The sequence below is a fragment of the Trichechus manatus genome, unplaced genomic scaffold (assembly GCF_000243295.1).
Source record: "Trichechus manatus latirostris isolate Lorelei unplaced genomic scaffold, TriManLat1.0 scaffold00271, whole genome shotgun sequence".
NCBI classification, from domain to species: Eukaryota; Metazoa; Chordata; class Mammalia; order Sirenia; family Trichechidae; genus Trichechus; species Trichechus manatus.
Window position 1 is genome coordinate 203,641 of NW_004444207.1, and position 8,485 is coordinate 212,125.

Genomic DNA, 8,485 nt, shown 5'->3' on the forward strand with positions numbered 1-8,485 from the left:
AGTTAATAGAAATGAAATATACAGCTTAAAGGGGGAAAAAAGTATAAGACCTTAACTCTATTTATAATCGTATATTTTCTTCAAAAGCAAATGATTCTTAAACGGTTCTCACTCCTTCCAAACTATTAATAATTTTCAAACTTTGATAGCATTGCTCTTGCAATCTGTGCATTGAGAATAAAAGATACCCAAAGTAATAAAAAAAGAAAAGTTAGTGGCAAAGCCAAGATGAGGACCTGATTCTTCTGACTCAATGATCAGAATTCTTTCCCTCCAATTTCTTCCTGCTATCCAGAGGCATTTACTTACGTTTGTCCTCTCTAAAAAAGTCTACTCTGCTAGATATACGTATTCAATTTTGTCCTACAAAATCCTCCCTCTCCAATGCCCTGCTAGTAAATATCAAAGGAATGTAAAAATATGCTATTTTATTATAACAGGAAAATGACCAGTAACTTAGTGTGTTAGCTTCCCAAAAGCATGACATTTTTAAATGAGACACTTATTATATTTTTCCGTTGAGGAATAATCTCTAACTCCCAATAGAGGCTTTTATAGCAATTTAGTAGGAAACATAGTAGGCAGAGATTCATTCCCAGCACCAAGAAAATAATAAATCATCTACTACTCAGCCTATTTGGTGTAAAATATCATGCTGGTTCATGAATAATGCAGTGTAAAACTAATATGCAGTCTACAATTTTCAGAGTGTTTCCACATGAATTATGCCATTTAATCTTATGTCACAGGACATCACATATTCCAGCCTGATAAACTGACAGACAAGAGATGTGACAGAAACCGGGTGGAGTCAATGACCAGTTCTAGTCCCTCCCAAAATATGTAAAGCAGGCTGTTATTGCTGCTCAAGCTTCCACTTACCACAACTAAATGACACAATCTACCAATTTTGAATACAATGCCCAGAACTCATTGCATTGTTAAGGATATACTGTTGAGGTACGTGCCAACCTACAGGCCCTTCTTGACCATTTTTACCCTCAGTTATACACTCCTGAGATACATATCCCCTCGAGATATTTTATGTAGTCTTTTCATCCCAATATTTTTTTTTGCTCGTGTCCCCTCCAAAGGTACCCTGTTTTTTGAGACAAGACACAAGATTAAAACAAAAAAAACAAAACTACAATTCTTTAAATCATACCAAATAGGCTAACATTGTTTGTGTTTTGGTAGAAATTAAGACATTGAAAATAAATGGAAGATATATATCTAAACAAAGTTTCTAAACAGAGTTGGACTGCTGTCCAATTCACCTAAGAGAGTTTTTAATAAAACTATCCTTCAACTCATTAATGCTGTGGATAGCCAATGCAGCCAGGAGCTGCTTAGCCATTATCAGACAAAGCCTTAAGTGATAGCACTGGGTGTGGCCCAGCTGGGAGCTGCTCAGTCCAAGGGGAACCTACCCCTCCTGTCCATTGTCCTCAAAGAGCTGAGTGTGGCTCAAGCCAGTCAAACCCAGTTTACTAGCTTACATGCCAAAGAAAAAATGCAATTTGTCTTACTGCACCTGCACACCATGATAACCTATGTAGTCCATAATGTTTGTATGTACTTCTTTTAGAGAGATGATATAAAAGGTTCTGCCTCCCTTTGTTTCGGCGATTGATTTGAGGTATACACCTCCTTGCTCCTTACCTGCGTGCTTGCAATAAATGCTCTTCCTCCCTCCTCACCTCAGTATGTCTTTATTGACGCGAAGCTGCACTGAGCAGAACCTGTTTAGGTAACAATGTCACTTAAAAAAAAAAAATTCAAATTGTCTCTTTTTTTATTGTATCAAATCTCCTTTTTGATTCCAAGCAGAAAAAGTGGTCTTAATGAGTCACTGATTCCACAGCTATCCCATCCTCAAGACTGAAACATTTAATATACCTAAGCTTAATATTACAAAATGAATCTTTTGTACTAGTTTGGGCCTATGTATATGAAAATAAAGAAATGAACTACTTCCTCGGAAGTTCTAAAACATTTTTTTAAATTAGTTCAACACTTTTCAGATGTCCATTTAGTTTCGTTGAGAAACATAAGTCAAATCTATTTTTCATTGCACTACATAACTGCTCTGATGGCGTGCTGTCTCTCACCCACAACTGTTGATGAAGATACCATACCATACCCACTGCTGTCAAGTCGATTTCGATTTATAGCAACTTTATAGAATAGAGTAGAACTGTCCCATAGGGTTTCTAAGGAACAGCTGGTGGATTCAAACTGCTGACCTTTTGGTAAGCAGCTGAACACTTAACCACTGCTCCACCAGGGCTCCAGTGAAGACAATTATCCCAATTATTGAAAAAAAAAAATCAAAAGAACTGTCTAATGAGAAGTTGCATTTGTGTAGAAATGTATAGTCAATCAAAGCAACATATTTCTATTTGTTATACATCCTCATGGCTCATTTTCTTCCATGTGAGTAAGGCCTAATCTCTATCATTATATCACATAACATATTTATTGCCAAAAAAAGAAACATTGACCTTTGGTTATAAGCCTATGTGATATCCAAGTCTGAGTCTTCGAGGGAGTATTTCCAGGACTGTAGGTTTTGGTGAGTCATTTATGCTTTCCGTACTGCAGATTTTACCTGTTTTGTATACTTTTCAAGGATGATGTGATTATTACAGGTCAAAACGTAGGTAAAAATAAAACAAAACAAACCAACAAAACTTAAAATAGAATTTAAACAGGACTCTAAGCAATTATTTATGAATGTGTGGTAAGTCAAATAGGAAACTCTTTGGTCAGTATTTGTTGAAAGAATGAATGCATACAAGACGATTAATTCGCTGGACCTCCCTGCTTCTCACATAGCACACAGGACCTAACGAGATTTGACACAGGGAGGATCCATGAGAGGTTGTTTACCAGGCAAGTGATGCCTTCTCTTACATTCATTCTTGTCTTCTCTTTCTGGGAAAGAGCTACCATACACTCTCAGACTTTTGCCCTTCTCAATAATACAGGGCATATGATAAGTTTTAGAAAATAGTTGGTGTGAGAGATACTTTCAATCTGGAACTAATTGTGCATCATGCTTTGATCTATTTACCTAAAATATCTTTTCAAAAAATCAGAGATTAAAAATATGTGCAATAAATAGGTGTCCCTTATAAATCCAAATCTAGGATCTGGGCATGTTAAGATAACAGATAACTCACAGAATTTTAAGTGTAGAATGTTAAATGGAAAAGTTGAAAATCAACCATTAAGGACAGGCTTGTTTAAATAAGTATGACAAATTGAAGTCTAAGAGTCAATTCTATTAAAGAATAAAGCTGATAGCAGAGGAAACTGCAAAAAGACTACAAAAGGATTTTCTAAGTTAAGTAAACCTCCATGTTTGACAATGTCCAAGGAAAGATGTGGATTACTTGAATTCCAGTTTACATATTCACGTTTGGTAAACCCAGACTTGTCTATGGTCTCAATTATTGTTTACATGTTAGTGGCTCTTGCATCTTCATCGCCAAACCAAACGATTCTTTACACACACACACACACACACACAAGCACATGCACACACTGTAAAAAATAAATCTCCATATCTGTATTACTCACAGAGAAGTTTACTCATTCTGTTTAAAATATTACTCTACTTCTCTATCTGTATCCCCTCCTGTGTTTCCCTTCTTTTTAAGTGGACCACCAAATTCATAACCAACTCCCAGTTTCATAAGTAAGATGGGAGTCATCCTTGACTACTCCTTTTTCCGCACTTCTATTTACAGCATTCCCAAGGAGATACCAAGCCCTGTTTATTGTACTTCTGTACCTAAGACTGATACTATGTCCACTTGGATTGCTTCAAAAACTTTCTAGTTACTAGTTTTGCCCCCATTCCCCCAAAACGATCACATCGATCTTTCCAAATTCATATCTGACCTACATGTTTCTCCTAAATAAAACTCTTTTATGGTTGCCAGTACAAAACGTCACAGCTTCAGTTCCCAAACTTGTTGCTATCGAGTCAATTTCGACTCTTAGTGACCCTATAGGACAGAGTAGAATTGCCCTATATGGTTTCCAAGGAGCAGCTGGTGGATGTGAACTGCCAACCTGTTGGTTAGCAGCCGAGTTCTTAACCACTATGCATTTTGGTTAGCAGCCAAGCTCTTAATCACAGCGCCTCCAAGGCTCCACCTCAAGTGCAGGAGTCAGCAAAGTCCTGTGGGCCAAATCTAGCTCATTAACTGTTTTTATACGGCCCAGGAGTTAACAGTGTTTTTTCCCTTTATAAATGATTACATTTAGTGGGTATATAATTACATAATATCTTTGATCTTACCTCTTGGCCCATGAAGTCTGAAATATTTACTCTCTGGTCCTTTACAGACCAAGTGTGCTGACCTGTGTGCTAGGGGATTGCAGAAAGCCTGTTACATAGACTGCTCCCCTTGTCAGCCTCATCAGCCTCATCTGTCACTACACTCATGAAGCCTACTCTCCAACCAAGACAATCCTGGAAATTGTAAATTTTTAGAAAGTAAAATACTCATTCCCATTTCTGGGCCTTACCTCAAGTGGTCTCTTTTTCTCTCTGCCTAGAATACGTTCACCTTTGCTGTCTTCATCATTAGAATAATTTCTTTCTTTCCTTAAATTCAATTTACCTCTTCCAGGAAAACTTTGCTGAATTTTATTGTTCTGGGAGGGGTGGTTTTTCTCCGTTCTCTGAAAAACCCTCATTCTAAATCTGACTAGTGCTCATTCCACAATGCAGTATAGATAACGATTTTTAAAACAGCTGCCATAATATCTCCCATCCCATATGCTCTTTCGCACTCTGACTGACCACACCCCTATGAAGAGGTGGGATATTTGTCTCCATCCCTTGAATCTGAACAGGCTTTGTGACTACCTTGACCAATACAATATGGCAGAATTGACACCGTGACTATTGTCAGAAGGCCCTTAAGAGGCCCAGTAGCTTGTGATTTCTGTGGCTTGGGAACCATCCTATGTGAAAGAGCTGTGATTACCCTGAGTAATAAGCTTAAACCTCTGGTGAGGCCATGGAGAGGTGAGATGTCAAGTGGAGAGACAGAGGTGCCGAGGGGTACTGAGAACCCAGTCACATCATGAAGAAACCATAGTGGAAGTGGATCCTTCAGCCCTAACACTGCAGCTGACACCACTGGATCTGAGACGTATTGCCCAGCTAAGAGCCTTCTAAATTTCTGACCTACAAAAATAAAAAATAAAATGATAATTTTAAGGCAGCAGATTTGGGGGTGATTTGTCACAAAACTATGTATAACAGTTTTTGTTGGGTGATGTCGAGTCAGTTTTGACACATTGCGACCTCACGTGACAGAGTAGAACTACCCCATTGGTTGTAATCTTTACGGAAGCAGATTGTCAGGATTTTCTTCTGTGGAGCTGCTGGGCGGGTTCAAACTGCCAACCTTTTGATTAGCAGCTGAGCACTTAAATGTTGTGCCACCAGGTCTCCTAATATATAACTAGGACAAAATAATTGCCTCATTACTAATTTGTTTTCTACATTTGAATGTGAGGTTTAAATGACTGGGTAAGATTCTCTATTACTGAGCTTGTTTCACAGAACATGGCATGTGGGAGATATTTATGAGTATGTAAATGAATCAAGGTTCAGGAAAGTGTGTAGCTAGCAGTTGCCTTCTATGGAGAGAAGGAAGAATGAGGGAGATGAAGGAAGTGGGAAGAAGCAATGGAGGGGATAAAGTGAATTTAGATGTGGTTAGATAGAGGGAAAGTATTTGAGGAGCAGGAGGAGGCAATTGTGAAGTGTGCCGAAGGCCAACAATTTACTAGGAAGACTCACAGAACACAATATTTAGTCGTATTCACAGGTATGATTTATTATGGCAAAATAATACCAAAAAAAATCAGCAAAGGAAAAGGGCATGGAAAAAGTCTAGGGGAAATCGGGCAGGTTTCCAAGAGTCCCCTCCCAGTGGAGTCATTCAGTGTGCATCTAATTTCCCCAGCAATAAGTTGTGACAGCATGTGTGAAAGGTTGCCAACCATGGAAGCTCACTAGAGACTCAGCACCAAAAGGATTCATTGACAGCTGGTCATGTAGGCATCTTCTGCCTTGCATATACCAAAATTCCAGACTCCCAGAAGGAAGACACGTGTTGAACTTAAATCATATTGTTGGTACAAACAGTTTAAGCACAATGAACCACTATTTTCAGTTCCGAGAATGGTGAGAATTCTCCTGAAAACTAAGTTCAGACTGCTAGCTGAGGGCCAATCTTGTAAGCAGACCTTTTAAGAGGTAGCAGTCAGGCTTGCTATGCTAACTCCTTTATGCACAGAAGGGAAGGATCACAGTCCTAGAGATTGCACTCAGTCCCTTGAACAGTCATCAAGAAGCCGTTTGTGGCTCTAAAGAAAGCACAAATGAATGTTATGTTAAGGTATTAAACAGATTCACTTTCAATTAAGAGAACCCTCTATCTGATTGTTCCTAACAGAACAGCTAATAAGTTAGTTTTGAATATGAAAAAAAAAAAAAAAAATGGAGCCTTTCCGTATAGTTCTTACATTACAAGGGAATTGTTGATTTTTAATGCTGCAAATATTTATTGACTATCTGCCATGTGCAAGTAACTATGATAGGATTTTTAATGATGATTGTGAAACAGGGACTTTTCATGAGGACTTCAGGAAACAACATGTAAGACCAATTAATAGATGAACTACTGTGTAATCTAGAAAAGACTATCACACAGGCCTACGTGGATTGCTTGGTACATACCAAAGGAGACAGCTAAAGCTGTTGTGGGTGGAGTTTTGGAGACTGCCCCTTTCCTGAACGAACTAGTGAGCCAAGATTTTAATTGTGAGGTGGATTAGCTGAGCAGAATTAAAAGGAAGGATTTTACCTTTTCAGCTGAAAAAAATAGTATTACCAAAGGCTGAACAGTCTGTAGAACATTTAAGGAATTAAAAATTGTGTTCCTTGAATGCAGGTCTTTGAGGGGAGAAATTAGAGGTGAAGCTGGAGAACCAGGAGGATCGAGATCATCCAGCGACTTGTAGAGCACATTTACAGGTCTGAACGTCAAGTGAAGTTGACACGAAGCTAGTGAGATCCTAAAGTGAAAAGACATGATTAGAAGAATATATAAAAACAGATCTTTCAGATTCTGGTGTGAAGAATGGACTACAGCAGTGTTTTTCTTATGTCAGTCATTCACATAATGCTTTTAGGTGTCTAAATTCTTCTATTATTATATCTTGGTTTGCTCTGTATAGACTTGAAATCAACTCATCTTTAAGTTTTTATTACTATGCAATAACATCTATAAAATATACAGCAATCAGCCCACCCACTGCCATCAAGTTGATTCCGACTCATAGCAACCTATAGGACAGAGTAAAACTGCCCCATAGGGTTTCCAAGGTTGTAAATCTTTAGGAAGCAGACTGCCACATCTTTTTCCCTTGGAGCGGGCTGGTGGGTTCCAACGACTGACCTTTGACTAACAGCCGAGCACTTTAACCACTGCTCCACCAGAGCTCCACTGCTTCACCAGGGCTCCTATAAAATAATATACTTAATATACAATATATGTACATAAAATTTGTAAATGTATATGCATATACCACATGCCTAGATAGATGTATCTCCACTAAGGCAACAAAATATGTGAAATCAGGAGTTTGGCAGGGGGTGATATGCCAATTTATATATATATTCTTACATGATGTATGTTAAATTAAATATAGAACTTATGAGTCAAACAAACAATGATTCATGTACCCTGAAAATGCTTTTTGTACCATCAATGTTAGAGGTCACTGGAAGTGACAACTCTGGTTCTATTTCTGGCAATAGCTGTTTTAAAAAGTCACTGCAAGTACTACTCAAGCTATTTCAGAGCAGAGAAGAGGAAGCAACACTTCAAAATTCATTCTATGAAGCCAGCATAATGTTGATACCAAAACCAGGCAAAGACATCACAAAAAAAGAAAATTACAGACCAATATCTCCCATGAATATAGATGCAAAAATTCTTAACAAAATTCTAGCCAATAGAATTCAGCATAATATAAAAAAAAAATACACCACGACCAAGTAAGATTCATACCAGGTATGCAAGGATGGTTCAACATTAGAAAATCAATCAACATAATTGACCACATAAATAACAGGAAATAAAAGAATCACATGATCATCTCAATTGATGCAGAAAAGGCATTTGATAAAGTCCAACACCCATTCCTGATAAAAACTCTCAAGCAAATAGGTATAGAAGGGAAATTTCTCAACATAATAAAGGGCATCTATGCAAAACCAAGGGCCAACATCATTCTTAATGGAGAGAGGCTGCAAACATTCCCCTTGAGAACAGGAACAAGACAAGGATGCCCTTTATCATCACTTCTATTTAACATTGTGCTGGAAGTTCTACCTAGAGCAATAAGGCAAGAAAAAGAAATAAAGGGTATCCAAATTGGTAATGAA